Source organism: Astatotilapia calliptera, chromosome 8, assembly GCF_964374335.1.
Source record: "Astatotilapia calliptera chromosome 8, fAstCal68.1, whole genome shotgun sequence".
NCBI classification, from domain to species: domain Eukaryota; kingdom Metazoa; phylum Chordata; class Actinopteri; order Cichliformes; family Cichlidae; genus Astatotilapia; species Astatotilapia calliptera.
This window is the reverse complement of record NC_137429.1, coordinates 30511684-30529066: the sequence shown is the minus strand read 5'-3', so window position 1 is coordinate 30529066 and position 17383 is coordinate 30511684. Positions and strand designations below refer to the sequence as shown.

The window sequence follows — 17383 nt, the reverse complement described above, 5'->3', positions numbered from 1 at the left end:
CTGCCTCTTACTGCTACTATTCCACCTTTAAAGTCACTGTAAGAATAACCAAGATCTATTTTTATGTGATTTGAATGTTCCTTAGATGTTTGTCCTAAATGTACAACCTTTGAACATGCATGGGACCGTTTCATTTTCTTTCAGATGCAAATTTATGTGAGTAAAATACTTTTCAGAGGTAACTTCAGAGAATCCAAAAACATGGCAGCTGAATCTGGCCAGTGACAATGGTTGCTGTGATTTCTCTCTGTTACATGCATGACTTGAATGTGCATGGACAACTAATATATGGGCAAGGATATGGGCGCCAGTGCCCATAATCTGGATGTTTTAATCTATGTTTAAATAACTGGCCCCCAGTTGAGGTCTTTGCACTGCAACCTTTTCACTGCCACATTCAGATCTGGAGAAGAAATAAAAGGGGTGGGTCAGTAAAGAAAACTTGACTCGTAAAACAGTTTTCTTTTGAAAAAGTATGACAGTTCACATACCACATGCAAGCTCAGCAGTACCACATACACCACATCAGTATAAGAGGGAGCAGGTAAAGGCCAGGATCTGAAATTTAGAAAGCAAAACAAGAAATTACAAAAAGTTAAAAATTATTGATTTAATTACAAGTAAATAAAATCTTACTCAGAAGAAAAGCAAGAGATCGACACTTCCATGTGCCAACTTTCTATAGAAAAAATTATCATCAGGTCTGTCAACCTTCTGTCTGTCCAGTTATATTTCGTCAATAATTTCATTTAAAAAAAATGTAATGTTTATTTAACAAAATTTATTTTACAACTATGTTGATATGTATAACTCTGCTAGGAAACATGCTGTCTTTATAGACCATTTTCACATAATACAGATGACAGAGCACAACAATGGTGTCACAGTGGCTTTCGGCCCTCAATTTTTGGATTTTAAATGTCACAACTTCATGCTATCATTGTTATCCTATTAGATATTTGTGTGATTCTCAAACTACAATAAAGCAAGTGGAAAAATATCCTAGAACCCCTTCAGCTAATCCCTTTAAAAATACCCATTAAAAATGTGTCTTACACGTTCTGCAAAGTAAGGACATGTTAGCAGTTAATATAGTTGTTTACAATAACCTGAGATAAACAGACACACTAAATTGTATCATTTGTACTATTATATCTCATCTTAATCCCAGGTTATTTTTGAGATACACCAATTTTTATATACTGCAGGAAAAACGAAAAACAATCCTATGATGCAAATTTGCAAAGAAAACAGCAGGTGCATCAAAATAAACTATTTCCAGCTGTGGAATTCGAGTTCTAAGCATCCCAGAAACTATTCAGAAAAGTCAAACATGACTTATAAAAACACCAGTATAGGCTTTTAAGGCCTACAAGTAAAAAACTACATTTTCCGCGAAAATGAAATCACTTCCGGTTTTAGGCAGGTAATGGCGGACATTTGCGTCTGTTTCAATGTGGGAAGTGTTATGAACAGCTGATCGGATCGGCAAAGTGTGTTTCTGGAATATTATGTTTTTGTTCTTGCAAGAGCTTTTTATGCAATTTTTGCAAAGCTTTATGTGGAAGGAAACCGTGACCGAGGACAAGCTAATGGCATAAGATGTAAGTACAACTCCTCCGGTTTCATATGCAAAAAAATTATTGTGCTAGCTTAAGCAGTTCCGGTTCTACAGGGACTTAAAAATAGTTACGCAAAACGGAGCGTGCTGCTCTGACCGGCTTTAAAGGGTTAAGTAGACCTGGATGATTGGGGACATGGAACATTTCATATGATAACTAACAACACAAAGTTGCAACAGGCACAAAAAAATTCCAGTTTTATTGCATGTTCAGTTCTCAGTTGTCTGGAGTAATCCTAACGACAAGCCAGATATAAAATAAGATAAGATAACATAGGACAATTCTCACAAATACTCATCAGACTTTAAATACATGAACTGACCACTCAAGACCACAAATGCATAAACAGCTTTGACACTTTTATTTATTTATCTTTTAGAAAACGTTATATCAAAATTGTAACTAAGAGCAAGAAAGAAATCACTATTGAACATTTAATATCCACAGCACAAAAGCAGATTTGCAGAACATGATTATCAGTTTGGGCATCTTCCTGTAGGAAGTAAGGCCTCATTACTGAAATGAACACTGAGTTCTCTTTGCCTCCCTTTAATAATGTCCACAGCCTATAGAACAGTGAGCTATATGTGTGAATACAATAAGTGTTCAGTCAAAAACTTCCTGAAGTCAGAAATGCTGAGATCCAGGAAGTGTGAGGCTGCAGTGTCCTTCTCCATGAAGCACATGAAACTATACTGGTAGTCAGAGATGGGCAGTAACTCGTTACAAGTAATGTTACTGTAATCCGATTACTTTTTTCAAGTAACGAATAATGTAAGGGAATATTATTGCAAAAAAGTAATTAGATTACTGTTACTTTCCCATAAGCACGCTGCATTACTGTGTTGCATATAATTAAATTTTTGCCAAATGCAAAGTGCATCAAATTAAAAGATTAAAACTAATAAACTAAATTTAGACAGAGGCTTTGATTCAGTTTTATATGACGGATTATGAAGAAAAAGTCAAGCTGGGCTGAAAGGTCTACTGCTTTATCATGGATTCAGGTTGTGTATCATGTTTTTGAAAAGTAACTAAGTACTAAGTAACTAATTACATTTGAAAAGAAATGATCAGTAAAGTAACTGGATTACTTTTTTGGAGAAGTAATCAGTAATTAGTAACTATGTTGGATTTAAAAATGGCTGTGGTGATTAACAGAGGAAAGAACTATGTGTTAGTCAGAAGTCTGATATAAAAACATCCAGCTGCTGCTGTCACATGTTCAGGTCAGGTGGTTCCACCCTCCTCCCTCTAAACCTGGTTCTTCTCTGACTTTTCTCTCTCTCACTTCTTTTTGTGTCTCTCTCTCTCTTTTTATTCTCTCGTTTATCATTTTGACAACAGCGCAGCTACTTTTGTGAAATTGAGAAAAATGTTTAAGTCAGCTTTTCTCTTTTCTCCACATACCTACATCCATTCCTCTTGGCCATTAAGATACGTGTTTATGACTGTGTGCATGTATATTCACTCTGTGTGTGTGTGTGTGTGTGTGTGTGTGTGTGTGTGTGTGTGTGTGTGTGTGTGTGTGTGTGTGTGTGTGTGTGTGTGTGTGTGTGTGCACTCTTAAGAGAGAGAGTGGAGCAGACATGAGTAATTTCTGCTCTGCACAAAATACTTTATATGATACTTGTAGACGATTTGACTGCAGTGAACCTCCTTAGATTTTTCCTGCTTAAGTTTAAACACACATTCAGACACAAACATTTAGACACACACATACACACACACACACACACACACACACACTCCACAATTCATATCAAAGAAAAAGAAACATACTGATTATTTTATATTTGTGTGAACAGGATGTTCACTCACAGTGCGTGTTAGTTCACACAGGTGTTCTTCATCGCCCATGTGTCACATCCAGCTCTGATGGGTTGTGCATGTTTCTCCTTCGTCGTATGAAGTATTTAAAGGAGTGAGAGAAAATGTTCATGTCTTTTATACAATAAATACTGTGGAGTGTAACTTGGAGCTCTCTAAGAGAGCCATGATTGTGTCTTAGGATTAAAAATGTGTTGAGATTAAAAATAATGTACTGGTTTGTCTTTCTCTGCTCTAATGGAAGACATCGAACAGCCTGTAACGGGATGCTCTGTGTTAGCTGGAGAGCTCAACATATCAAATCAAATCAAAATCAAATCACTTTTATTGTCACATCACATGTGCAGGCACACTGGCACAGCACATGCGAGTGAAATTCTTGTGTGCGAGCTTCACAAGCAACAGAGATGTGCAAACACAACAACACAAACGAGCAAAATACAAGAATGGCCAACCTGAAACTAATAAATATATGTACAATATATAATAGTGTATGCATTTCTGGATGTGTATACTAAATATTTTCCTATGTGTGTGTGTGTGTGTGTGTATATCAGACTGCTTAGGTATGTTAACCTGGACAGTGAAAACAGTGTCTAAAACGGTGATGCATGTTAGTCATGTGATGCAGTCATGTGACCAATTAAACTAAAGTAGCGGAGGGCATTACACAGCAGTTGTTTTGTTTGCTCTCAGTTTTGACAGCCCTATTAAAGAATAATACAGTGGGGCAAAAAAGTATTTAGTCAGCCACCGATTGTGCAAGTTCCCCCACTTAAAACGATGACAGAGGTCAGTAATTTGCACCAGAGGTACACTTCAACTGTGAGAGACAGAATGTGAAAAAAAAATCCATGAATCCACATGGTAGGATTTGTAAAGAATTTATTGGTAAATCAGGGTGGAAAATAAGTATTTGGTCAATAACAAAAATACAACTCAATACTTTGTAACATAACCTTTGTTGGCAATAACAGAGGTCAAACGTTTACTATAGGTCTTTACCAGGTTTGCACACACAGTAGCTGGTATTTTGGCCCATTCCTCCATGCAGATCTTCTCGAGAGCAGTGATGTTTTGGGGCTGTCGCCGAGCAACACGGACTTTCAACTCCCGCCACAGATTTTCTATGGGGTTGAGGTCTGGAGACTGGCTAGGCCACTCCAGGACTTTCAAATGCTTCTTACGGAGCCACTCCTTTGTTGCCCGGGCGGTGTGTTTTGGATCATTGTCATGTTGGAAGACCCAGCCTCGTTTCATCTTCAAAGTTCCCACTGATGGAAGGAGGTTTTGGCTCAAAATCTCACGATACATGGCCCCATTCATTCTGTCCTTAACACGGATCAGTCGTCCTGTCCCCTTGGCAGAAAAACAGCCCCATAGCATGATGTTTCCACCCCCATGCTTCACAGTAGGTATGGTGTTCTTGGGATGCAACTCAGTATTCTTCTTCCTCCAAACACGACGAGTTGAGTTTATACCAAAAAGTTCTACTTTGGTTTCATCTGACCACATGACATTCTCCCAATCCTCTGCTGTATCATCCATGTGCTCTCTGGCAAACTTCAGACGGGCCTGGACATGCACTGGCTTCAGCAGCGGAACACGTCTGGCACTGCGGGATTTGATTCCCTGCCGTTGTAGTGTGTTACTGATGGTGACCTTTGTTACTTTGGTCCCAGCTCTCTGCAGGTCATTCACCAGGTCCCCCCGTGTGGTTCTGGGATCTTTGCTCACCGTTCTCATGATCATTTTGACCCCACGGGATGAGATCTTGCGTGGAGCCCCAGATCGAGGGAGATTATCAGTGGTCTTGTATGTCTTCCATTTTCTGATGATTGCTCCCACAGTTGATTTTTTCACACCAAGCTGCTTGCCTATTGTAGATTCACTCTTCCCAGTCTGGTGCAGGTCTACAATACTTTTCCTGGTGTCCTTCGAAAGCTCTTTGGTCTTGGCCATGGCGGAGTTTGGAGTCTGACTGTTTGAGGCTGTGGACAGGTGTCTTTTATACAGATGATGAGTTCAAACAGGTGCCATTCATACAGGTAACGAGTGGGGGACAGAAAAGCTTCTTACAGAAGACGTTACAGGTCTGTGAGAGCCAGAGATTTTCCTTGTTTGAGGTGACCAAATACTTATTTTCCACCCTGATTTACGAATAAATTCTTTACAAATCCTACCATGTGGATTCATGGATTTTTTTTTCACATTCTGTCTCTCACAGTTGAAGTGTACCTCTGGTGCAAATTACTGACCTCTGTCATCATTTTAAGTGGGGGAACTTGCACAATCGGTGGCTGACTAAATACTTTTTTGCCCCACTGTATCAGTCTGTACATGCTCCACATAGCTAATTTTCACTCACGTCTGCAACTTTGTACTTTTGTGTTACTCGCAGCAACAGTACTGGAACGTAAGTGTTTTCGGCCATTTCAATGTGGACGCACAACTCTGTGAAAATGACTGAAAACGCGGTATGGACTTGGAGCGTTTTCAGTCGAAAACGCCGTTTTCATATCTATCCGGGCCAGTGTGGACGTAGCCTTAGTCCTGGCCCTCTGGTGTTCTGTGCCTTTGGTGGGAGGAGACAGACGTTTGAAATCTGGGTATCCTGGTAGCACTGGGCAGCCCTCAAGTCCTGCCAGCCGGACTGATGCCAGCATCATTACCTTTTTAATTATGCTTGATCCACTGTGTCCATGTGGAATTCTCAGGGTTGCAGCACAAGAGGAAACGTGTTTTAATAAATGTCAGACTGGATCCTTATTGGCAGCTGCATGCTTCTGCTGCTTCATCACTTCCACTGTAGCACCTACTGGACTCTACTGCAGTGTGTGTGAAGATGAATATGCAAGTTAGTGTGTGCATGCAGTTGTTTTGTTCCTGCTCTATACTCTGCTCTTTGTATTTAACACAATACAAATGCAGACAGAAGTGACATGTGAATTTGTGAGTCAGTCACTGAACTAACACAGCCTCAGCATGTTTGTGTTCTCTGCTCATACGGGCGTCATGTTGTCCCTAACAACAACAGTCACTTCAAACTGCATTAGATTTCTTCATATTTCTTCACGGCTGCAAGTAGGGGTGACGTGGGCCGCGAATGGCCCCGAGGCTGCGAGTTTGAGACCTCTGATCTAGACAGTCACAACTTTTTCTTGTGTTTGTTTGGTTTTTGTGTAAGATAAAGGAATTATTAATTACATAAGATTTTTTGACTGAGCTGTCTGTTACAGTCATGATTTTAGTATAGATAGAAAAGACTGAAATTAGTGTGTCTGGGTCGGTTGTTTGATGCCTGACCCCTCTACAGGATTAGATGTGCTTGAACAAACAGTAAACCTGACCTGATCTCATTCCTAGAGCACAACAAAGTGCAGTTATGAGCCAGCTGCTGGTGCATCATGTGATTTTCTGAACACGTTTGTATTCTTCACTTTATATTTGCAGTGTTTTTTATCCATTAGTTGTTCAGTTCTGTTTATTTTACAGGCTTGTCTGGAATGAACATTGCATTTAGGTTATAAACTCAGTGTTACATGACACCGTTTCATGCTACCTACTTCATGCTACTGTCCCAGTACAGCTTTACATGGATTAACAGAAGAAAAAAGTCCCAGGCTTATAGTCCTGCAACAGATGAGTCCATTGACCACAGATGAATGTATCATCCTCAAACAAAGTACCTGTCAAGTATTACTATTATTAGTGTTACAGATGTTAGTGGGTTTATCTAGATGATCATCGTACACGTTCACTCGAGCTAACCCAAGTTACTCTGTCCACTGCGTGTAAATCTGCCACTGTGTGTGGATATATAACACGTTGTGGGGGTTGCACATATCAGTGGGTGGTTTCAGCAAAATTAAAGTACTACTTAGTAAATAATAGCCAGCCTTTCTTTCCACCCCTCCTTTAACCATAATAAATCCATTACAACAGCAGAACATAGAGCTGCTCCTGTTTCTACTCAATAATTGATGAAAACAAATTCCCCCAGGCACTAATTAGATCAACAGGAAATTAGTATTTATTGGAATACAGGCCGTTGAAAAAGGTCATATTGAATATTTGCTCAATGTCTAGTCTTGCATGCAACACTTTTTTATGGTTATTCAAAAGGGTTCAATGGAAAGTCCATTGCCCAATAGTCACCAATGTATGAAAACTGTGTGTGTGTGTGTGTGTGTATGTGTTTGTCGCCAAATAAGACACTACTACAAGAAAATAGAGTCTTTAAGAGAGATGCAGTGGGAAATCAAAGAACTATTCAGTTCAACAATCAGAGAGAGCCTCATTCACTTTAGTAACTCAGAAAACTTTAAATGTATGTAGAACAAAAATACAGACGCTTACAGAATAAAACTAGATGAAGCTTTCAATTCACAAAGCTGTGGAACAAGGTCTGACGTTACACCATGGCTAGCCATACTTTGGCTTTACCATAGCTGTTAATGCAGAGCCATTATGACCATATTATTAGTGTAGTGCAGGGGTTAACCTTTAACACTGAAAGAGCCATTTGGAGACAGATACGGGCCAATCGATCCCTATACGACCGTTGCAAGAGCTTGGTTCGCATTGCCGGCAATAAGTCGGACTCATTCCCGGTGGGTGATGGGCTCCGCCAGGGCTGCCCTTTTTCACCGGTTCTGTTCATAATTTTTATGGACAGGATTTCTAGGCGCAGCCAAGTGGCGGAGGGCTTTCGCTTTGGTGGCCTCAGAATCTCATCTCTGATTTTTGCGGATGATGTGGTTCTGTTGGCTACATCGGGTGAGGGCCTCCAGCTCGCACTGGAACGGTTCGCAGCCGAGTGTGAAGCAGCGGGAATGAGGATCAGCACCTCTAAATCTGAGGCCATGGTTCTCAGCCGGAAAAGGGTGGAGTGCCCACTCCGGGTCGGGGATGAGTTCCTGCCCCAAGTGGAGGAGTTCAAGTATCTCGGGGTCTTGTTCGCGAGTGATGGGAGAAGGGAGCCGGAGATCAACAGACGGATTGGGGCTGCAGCTGCAGTAATGCGGACGCTGCACAGGTCCGGGGCAGACCCCGGACACGCTGGAGAGATTATATCTCTCGGCTGGCCTGGGAACGCCTTGGTGTTCCCCCAGATAAGCTGGAGGATGTGGCTGGGGAGAGGGAGGTCTGGGCTTCTCTGCTTAGGCTGCTGCCCCCGCGACCCGGCCTCGGATAAAGCGGATGAAGATGGATGGATGGATGGAGCCATTTGGACCCGGTTTCCATGCAAAAGAAAAAACTGGGAGCCGCAAATACTTTTTGAAATCTAAAATGAAGATAACACTGTTATTGTTTTTTACCTTTATGCTTTGTGTGAACAACTAAGGTGTGTTGCTTATGAAATCCACAAAGTGCTACAGAGAAAATTACATGTTATTTATGTAATTAACACATTTTGTACTCTTAAAGAAATATAACAAAAGGAAAGCTGAACTAAAATGATCCAGCAAACAAAAACTGTTGTGAGCAATATGGGTAGTGGCTCACAACAGATATATCTCCTTTGGGCTTTTGGAGCCTTGACCCGACTGTTAAAAAATAATTGGAAAAAAGCTCTATGCTGCTAAAAAATGAAAAATAGATATTTGCCAAATTCAGCTTAAATATGTATTTTACCTGGTTAATGTGTGTGGCGGGACGTGGTCTGCAGCGCCGCTGCAGGGGAGGCGGACGCACCTGAGCGGCACCCGCAATCACGCCTCGCCGCCTTAACGTCTGTGCTCTCTGTGTTGTTGTGTTGGTGTGTGTCGGGCTGTGAGCTGCAAAGCTACAGCCGGCTGTACGTGTCAGCAACTGTGTATGAAAAGTGGTCATTAAAGAGATGCTGAAAAGCGTGTTCATGCAAACATCGTCGGGTCTGCCGTGATATGTTTACAACGGGACTTCTGCTCCTGAACCTCTGCGCACAGCGTCTGCAGGTCGGGGCTATACGAAGTCACTTTATCTTTACAGGACTGTAAGCTGTCGTCTGTGGGGCGTGAGCGTGTTTGTTTTAACATAGTTCACGGTGGAGCTGCTGACATAATGTGGATCCGAAGGTCCATAACTGGCCTACCTGGGGTTGAAAGTCTCGATAAATGCACGGCGTTTCAGCTTCCGCGAGTGTGACGCTTATTTTGAGCAATGAAAAAATAATATAATTTTATTTTTATATAATCTTCCAATTTAGAACTACAAGTTAAAAAAGAACTCATATAAATAAAATACACTTCAGCTAAACACTTCTAATTTATTTTCCCAAACCACGCGGAGCCACAGTATAAGGACTAAAGAGCCGCATGCAGTTCCGGAGACGCAGTTTGCCGATCCCCATCCTTTACAGAGGATGTTCTGCCCATTTTCCTTTCAGGACACATTGAAGTCTGACTAAGTTCTCCTTTGAAGTGCCTTTTTTCATTACCACATCTGATCATGGTCTATGATGCATTCTCAAATGTTCTTTAGCTCAACTTTGATCACTTAGTCAGATGTGTATTCTCCTGCTTCAGTGTGTACCATATGCAGATATGTTTTATGCAAATATTTAGAAAGAGTTTTTGAGCTGTGGAGCATGGCTGGTTAGGACCCTAATGCCATCTCAAACGGCACACACACAATCCCTTATTCAGTTCAAAAGTCTATGAAAAAAAAGTAACTAAATCCACTAAACTCAGAGGTAGAAAACACAGAAAAAACAAGAGATGCTTTGACAAAAACTAAAGGGAAACAAAGGGCTTAGACTTCAAATTCAAAATCATGAGAAGTGGAACAACAAGGAAGTCAAACTTAAGACAAAAAATAAAGAAACTGTCGCGGCCTTTTACGTTCCAAACACGAAAAAAGTCCAAGAAAAGGCCGTAGGTGGCAACGGGAGGTTTGTTTTAGAACGCACTTCTGACTCCATTGTTTAAAAATCATATGGCGTTTATTTCGTGGAAAATTACAAACAGAAATCAGCCAAATAACTTCTTAAAACTTAAAATTAAACGAAAGTTAACTTAATTTGCTTTAACAACTTCAAAAGTGGTCAAAAAATCATTTTCTAACCCTCCCGTCTTCCCATCTGACATTTGGCAAACAAAAAACAAAAAACCTCTTTACCACACCCATCCAGGGTGCTCTTAATCTCTTGATTAATGGGAGGGTCCATAAGCTAACAAACCAATCACTTTCCAAAAGCTTCGCCAATAAAATTACTTACAAATTTACATAACAAAACCAGGTCAGTATATTCTTACACCTTTAAAGAAAAAACAAAAATGAATACAAATTGCATTTTATAAACATTCAACAAAAATGGCCACAACAGAAACCATCTACCAAATTAAAACAGGCTCTAGAAAGAGTACCTCCTTGGCTTGGAGCTGGCTTGGCCCTGGCTTATCGGAAATTGAAGAAAGCGGTGACTGCTGTTCAAAACCCCACAAGGCTCGCCACTCTGATGGAAACTGTGGGAAGAGCGGTGAGTGCTCAGACTGTTCTTACTGAACGAAATATGGGAAAGATCTTGGAGGAGCTCAGGGCTCTTCAAAGAGAAATACACCTGGAGACCAGTGATGGACATTAGAACGACTGAAAAATGGATGCAGTTCGTTCGCCCTAAACCAGTTACCTCCATCTCTAATGCGGCTACACCCCCACCCCCGACTGCGCCAGCTGCTTGAAGGTGGATGCCGAGGAGAAGAACAACATTCTTCCAAGAGATATGAGAACGAACGGACTCTCTGCCCTATTCCTCAAGGCCACCTGCGTAGGCTGCGCACTGTTGATCTTTGCCTAACAAGCAGAAGGACACTTTCTCAGGCTGAACTTAACACACACCCTGACACGCACACATGCACACTGATACTGATATGCACTCACCACAGTCCCTTCCCCAGATCCAACGCCTCCTCCCATCCTTACCTCCCACTCGATGGAGACAGCGGCTCAGTTGGAGGTGCGATGAATCGTAGCGACCATGACCACTGTGTACATCGGCGTACCCCCCTCCCCCCTTTTGTTGCTTGTCTGTGTTTCATGGCGTTACAGTGTGATGACGTCTGTTCTTCTTTATGTGCTATGGAGTTTTTTGTTTTGTGCCCATGATGACTCATTTGTTGGAGTCATCATGGGCAGAAACCCTTTTTTTTCTGCTGCACCTATGTGTTACATATCTCACTGTCTATCCCTTTTTTTGCTGCCTAGTCCGACCTGTCTCCCCAATGTAAGTTTGTATATTGTATGTACCGTATGTATGGTCGACTAGGTCTGTCATTTCAGGTGCAGGCAACTGCAACCGACAAATAAAGTTTATCCTTACCCTTAATAAGGAAAATGGTAACTAACGTTGACACTGGGATGGTCATGATAGCCCAGCGATGAAGATGGTCTATCCTAAAGGTCAAAGAACGTGCCTAATCGCTTTCCACTCAGATACACAGAGTGGAAAGTGACTACAGGTTCCATCACAGCAGGTTTCAGTACTTTTAGAAACACAATACCTGCACAATACTTTTATAAACAAAGCTAGACATGCTTAACGTAAAAGCACCAGGCTACCTGTTGGAATTGCTCTTTGATATCAGAAGTGGTGAACGAACCTGACTGAGCTCTGATGGATGTTTTTTCCTTGTCCACCAATGATCCCAGTGCGAGCTAGTGTGCTAAACAAGAATTCCTCATAGCTTTCATTTCTGCTTTGGTATTTCCTTTAATCACAAGCCTGCTCATTAGCACTCAGTATGCTAATGCTGCTTTTGCTTTTCTCTGTCCTACTTGTTATGCTAACTTATTGGCCTGTATTAGCATCACTACATATCACTTGCAGCTCAGCCCTGATAATGCAGCCAAGTCAGCTACACATGCTGTTATATACATTAAATACATTTTTCTCTCTGATGGTTGTAACATGAATGTCCAAACTACAAATGTCAGCCTCATGGTAGAGATTGACTAAAGCCAGTGGAATCTGTCCTCATTAAACCCGTAAGTATATGCAAATCCTCACTTCCACTCTTGATCTTACTGCTGGCTGACACATTCCTCGAGTCATGCCACCTACACGTCATAGGAAACCTGACGCAACAGCAGACAAACACCAGTATAAATGGCTTATCTTACAAAAGATAACTTTTAGAGGAGGGGAACATTACCTGGATGGAATGGGAAACGGAGTTATTGTGGTTGACAATAAAGAGCTGGTGAGGGATTTGTGTGTTAGTCAAAGTAAAATAACTAACTCTTTAAATAAGACACGACATGATGACTTGTGCACACTTTCCAGTGTGTTTAAGATACCATTAAATGTTTATGAATACATGTGTAATCAATATGTAGAATATTTTTAAGTTAGTGAGCAAGGATACATAGGTAAAACATGAAATGTTCATAATTTAGCTTCTGACTACAAATTTCAACATTTATTTAAACATTTGGGGGAAAAGCAAAGCTTGTAGCACACTCACATGTGCTACAAGACTCATATGAATTACTTCATCCTTCACTGAAACAAAGAACAAAGAACTGAAGCAAACACGTGCTACTCGTCTTGGTGAGAGGGAAGAGAGAGACTGCTTTTCCTGAACTGGCTCGGTGTAGGGAAAGCAGCAACTCTGCAACATCTGAGTGTAACACCACAAAGTTAAATAACAGAAATCACTGGCCAACATGACAGAGTGAGCAGGGAAGTAACGTCACATAAACTGAATATTCATTGGTGTTTGTAGCTCAGGTCACCTACTAATTGGAAGGTTGATGGTTCGATCCCTGTCTGCATGCCAAAGTATTCTTGAGCAAATACCAACCCCAGGTTGCTCTCAGATGCATCCGGGGCAAATGTCTGCCACACTGGTTTCCTGTTTCTCGTGGCATTTTTTATCGCGCAGAAACATTACTGAGCAGAACTTTCTATTACAGCTTGTAATGGAGTAATAACCAATAATAATGCTGTCATAGAAAGGTGGAAACAAGAAGTCATTACCACTTAGTCACCCAAGTAATACTCAATAATCATCTTATATCAACAGTGGCCGCAGCCGAGTAATATTACACTGAAACTTATATATATAATATATAATAGTGGGGTCATAATAAGGGACCATAAAGTGGGGGTAGTAATGTGGAAACAAACATCGTAAGCAAAACCAATGAGTAATAACACAGAGGCACATCAGTACCTCCACGTCTGTGTGGCACAAACACATTCAATCTGGGAACAAACAACAAACTTTGTCCTAAACTGTGGTTTGACTGCAGTGTCATACTACAGGGAAGTGAAGAATAGGTTACAGTGAACATAAAACATCATGAAGTTGTGTGGTAAGGCAGGAATGGCCAGTGACTCCGTGAGGTTTTTATAGGCTCATTGTTCTAACTCTGATTTATGGCAGCTGACCTCTAAGTGGAGACAATCATAACGAATGGTTAAGGGGAAAGGTCAGATCGTCTCTTCCTCTGTCTACTACAGATTGGCAGACTTTAAATGATAGTTCTGTGACGTGAAAAAAAACAAAAATTACACAACAATGCAAAAAAAAGAAAAGAAAACACTTGTCTCCGCCCACATCCCATTACACACATCTTTATACAGTATTTTCTCTACTTGTGTGTAGCGCTGTACCTGCTGGATGTTGGACTGTTAATAAATGAGAGTTTTGTTCGTTAATTCTGAAAGGAGCAGAACAACGGTGCAGTTGTAGAGAAGGTCGTGTTTTGTTGGTCCTCTTTACTTTGGACAGCCTGGGCTCCACTCCAGGAAGCAGAGTTTAACTCTGATGTGTAAACTTTGTTTCATCTGCGTTTCCTGTCACCTACAGCTGCAGTTATGTAAAACATTTATATATTACATGTCAAACCATGATAACTAATTAATAGAAACCATGTCTCCGCCCTGTTACCACCTGAACATATGTCAGCACTGACACATGTGCTGTGTCTTCCAGGGGCTGCATCCTTTGAAGGACTCACGGTCTACGTGGGCCGGGTTCTCTGAAGACCGAGAAGGCCGGAAGTGCGAGGCTGTGAAATGGGACGGTCTAGCCTTCAGATTTGCGTCCCCGCTGTCTCGTTGGAGTTTAATCAACTCAACCGTCTGCTCGTTGCTATCTAAAATATAACAGGGCGTTTGAGTAAATTCTCGACTTCTATTTAATCAGTTTTTTGTTTGACGTTTATTCAGCTGTGTGAAAACTATACTATTTAATCTCAGCTGAACCGATTTACTCAGGAACAAATAAAACACTGAAAAAAGCCAAACAATAACATTTTTATGTTATCTGAGTGACTTATATATCACGTTTAACCTGAGTAACGAAAGACCGCGGGGGGGGTTGAAAGCAATGTGCTGAGACTCTCGTCGGCTCTAGTGAGAAACGAAGGACGTGTTTGTCGGACGCATTTGGGGTCTTCAGATTTGGACAGCCTTCGTCGCCTGGCTGTGACGTACTCGGTCTACAAAAGCAGCCCCTGAATCTGGACACCGTTCAGATGTTCATATTCCTCAGTCCTGTTCTTTATTTACCTGTTGCCATGGTGACTGCTGGTCTCTGAGATCTCTTTTTGATGGCGTGCTGTCTCTGCTCACACACGTGTGTCACACGGGGGGAACATACTGATCACCTTTGTGGATTAAAACTCAGAGTTGCCCATGTCAGAGTTAACAGAGTTTATAGTTGGAGCCACGTTTGCTCAGCCTGCTTCCTGGAACAGGGCCCTGGCTGTATTTCCATCCATCCTCTCTTTGTGCCTTTTTCTAACCTGTCCTGTCTGGCAGCTTAGCAAGCAGAATCATGAATGCACTGTGGTGCAAACACGTCTGCTTTGCCAAGAGGAGCTCTATAAACTCACCATAAGCTCTTCTTGTTAGGCTTTTTCAGATTTCATGGTCAGCTAAGTGAAATCCTTTCTCACTGCAGCTCGCTGTTGTAACTATTGGATAAACAATGTTTCACTCTCTCTCTAAACACTCCACTGTACTGTACTGAGAGTAAGTCAGACTGGGGATACGTGCTTTATTCTTATTGTTGGATGAAATGTGCTCCGTTTGTATCTGGTTTGGTTTTCAGTGGACACAAGACAGAGACAAGCAGCTGTAGCTGTTTACAATGTTTCAGGTCCTACCAAAAGCATTTCAGTGGGTTTGAGGTCTGGACTTTGACCAAGTCATTGCAACACCTTGATTTTTTTCCAAAGCCATTCTGTCGCAGGTTGTGAGGACAGATGGCTCCACATTTGACTCCAGAATACTTCCAGCTCTAAAAGCTCCCTGAAGTCTTCAGCTGATCCAGTACACAGCAGTGAGAGCACTGCCTTCCACAGGGAAGAAACAGCATGTTTCTCCTGTGCTGGAGACATATTGGAGGTTTTAATTTTTGTCCTTCTCCTCGCATACGAAATGTTGAATAAACAAGCCCCTTAAAGACCTCGTGGTATGTTATTATCCTAACAGAGGCTCACTGGTGCTTCTTAGAGCACTTAAAAGTAGAATGGGAGGCAGGCCCCTCCTCTGTGGAACCAGCTCCCAGTTTGGATTTAGGAGACACCCAGTCTACTCTAATAAGATGGTGACACTGAATCCTCCCTTTGTTATCATGCAACAGATCTAGGCTGCTGGGGGATTCCCATGATGCACTGGGTGTTTCTTCTTCACTGACCCTTTTTTTACTCTCTGTGTTTATATATGACGACTATATTTAAGCCATTTTTAATTGTTAGATTCTGTGAACAGGAGTTTTCTCTGTGACCCCTCCTGCTGTGCCTGCACCAGCTGACTGACCCTCTGATTCATTTCCTCATTTGTGAAGTTGCTCTCAAAGCACAAGTGAATTGATCTGCAGAAATTTGCAGTTTTACAAACACTGAAATCTCAGGTTTGTTCTTTTTTGTCCCCCACGATGAGCACTTCCACAGTCAGTCAGGCTTCAGTGTATGAGGACAGAGACAGTGATTACATCGTAGATTTATTATCAGCTCAGAATAAAATCTCTAGTCTCTATTGTTCTCTGCAGCTGTCAGACTATGAGACAGTTTCCTTATATTATAGACCTTTGCTGTTTGTGACACACTGGTCAATGATCAATTATCTGTCATGTTATATGTGTCACACTGATGGAGAAAAAAGCGCCTGTAACAAGTGGAGATGATGTTGTCATGTTAAGTCTTCAACAATGAGTGTAACTCGTCTGTTCCATCAACGCATTAAATACTCGAACCTGAGTTACCGAGTTTTGAGTTTTGAGTTTTCGTTACTGTAAATTCAGATAAATCAGCTCTTTCACGTTTCTGCACAGAGATCAGTAAACCTCTCTCAGCAGTGTGCACACTTAGAGCAGCAGTCATGTTTCTTTGTTTTAGTCCCATCAACAGGCGCTCCCATCAATACATACCTGTACTTCGGCATGTATGTCAGAATAATGATGTTAGTGGAACAATGTTAGTGTTTGTTCATCAAACAGTGACGCTGTGCAGTGCTACAGTTCAGTTTCACACACTGCAGAAAGAGCGAATCACACATTTATAAACAGTAAGCACACTCTACATGTTCTTCCTGTTAAAAGGGAGTTTTTCCTTCCCACTTCCCCCCGAGTGCCTGCTCATAGGGGGTCATCTGATTGTTGGTGTTTTCTCAGGGACAGAGTCTTTAAAAACAAGCACCTACAGCGATTGCTGTTGTGATTTATTTAAAAGTGTCACGGTCCGGGGCAGCGGCCGTGTGAAGAGTGGAAAGGAGGACTCAAATGCAGCACTTACTCAGATGTGAAGGCGATTTATTGACAATATCAAACATAAAGTGGAGATGGCAAAACAGAACTAAGGATGAACTAAACTGGGTGAAACTACACAAAGGAGTGGCAAACCTGAACATGAAGGGAGAACAGCAGGGAGAGCACGCAGGGGATTTCACAGGGTATGAACACAGACGACGCGACGAGGAGCAGAGGAAAACACGCACT

At 41.6% G+C, this 17383-nt stretch overlaps 1 protein-coding gene across 4 annotated transcripts in view; it reads left to right on the top strand.

Annotated features, from left to right (window-relative positions):
- The window catches only part of rbfox3a (RNA binding fox-1 homolog 3a), a 598584-nt gene that overhangs the window by 258968 nt on the left and 322233 nt on the right, over positions 1–17383 (top strand). The gene's annotated exons all lie outside the window — the stretch shown is intronic.